The 1271-nt window shown below is 43.1% G+C and overlaps 1 pseudogene; it reads right to left on the bottom strand.

Annotated features, from left to right (window-relative positions):
* Positions 1-263: 263 nt before the first annotated feature.
* Positions 264-1017, bottom strand: LOC122907432 (annotated as a pseudogene).
* Positions 1018-1271: the final 254 nt, after the last annotated feature.

The following is a 1271-nucleotide window of genomic DNA, read 5'->3' on the forward strand; positions in this document are numbered from 1 at the left end:
GAAGTTACTATAAGGATAGATTAAATTAAATGATGAAATATAAATAAATTGGCCAGTATAATTCATGGCACATAGAAGACACTCAACACAGGGAAACAGCTTCATAATTGTTTAATCAGGAAGAATAAAATAATTTCTATAAGATTCTTTTTGCTCTAATGCTCTCTGACTATGATCCCTGACCTTTTGGAGATTAATTTTCTTTTCTTCTTTGAATGTCCTAAATTGTTTATTAGGTAAGAATTTTACAAGCATTACTTATTTTAGCAGTAATGGTGGACTTGGAGAGTATTGTGTCTTCTCCATGTTGGGAGGCAAGAACAGCCAATAGTGTGGTAGAACTTGTGACCCTTTCCATGGCTAGGGCTCTTGAGCCTGCTGTTGCCAACCCTCAGATCTCCCTGTGCTTATGGACTGGTTAGGTGATCCACTGGGTGTCAGGATTTCTTCCGATAGCTTTATAGAATGGATCAAGGAGGATAACCTGGAAGAATTTGTATGTAGAATCTCTGCCAACCCAGTAAGTGTTCAAGACTCTCAGAGCCCCAGGGTGGTGTCCAGCTCTCTCATCTGCAACAGACTGAAGGCTTTGGGCAAACTTCAGCTGGTTAACACCATGATGGACAAGCTTGGCATAGGTAGCACCCTTAGGATCTGGGTGTTTGTTGCCACCGTGTCACACATGAATCCGATATATGGCATAACCTTGGTTGGCCTTATGCCATAGTCTACGCACTTTATTGGGCAGTTTGGTGGATTGAGTAGGGAGAGGAGGCCCTGTGGAGCTCAGAGAGATAGCAGGACCACCAGTGGTGCAACCTGAAAACAAAAGACATTATGTAATACTTCTTTTTCCTCCATAGCTCCTGGATGTACTTGTAAGCACCCATCTTGGCTTACCTTGGAGCTGATGGCTGATTCCAGATGGAAAGAAAAGAGCTCTTCTCCCCAAATCCTTTTATGGCTCCTCCGAGATTAAATCTTCTAACATAAATCATACATTAACACACACACACACACACACACACACACACTGAATTTTTTTTTTTTTTTTTTTTTTTGACAGAGAGAGATCACAAGTAGGCAGAGAGGCAGGCAGAGAGAAAGGAGGAAACAGGCCCCCTGCTGACCAGAGAGCCCGATGCGGGACTCGATCCCAGGACCCTGAGATCATGACCCGAGCCGAAGGCAGCGGCTTAACCCACTGAGCCACCCAGGCGCCCCAACACACTGAATTTTTTTAAAAGGATTTTATTTATTTATTTGTCAGG

The sequence above is a fragment of the Neovison vison genome, chromosome 5 (genome assembly GCF_020171115.1).
Source record: "Neovison vison isolate M4711 chromosome 5, ASM_NN_V1, whole genome shotgun sequence".
Lineage (NCBI taxonomy): Eukaryota > Metazoa > Chordata > Mammalia > Carnivora > Mustelidae > Neogale > Neogale vison.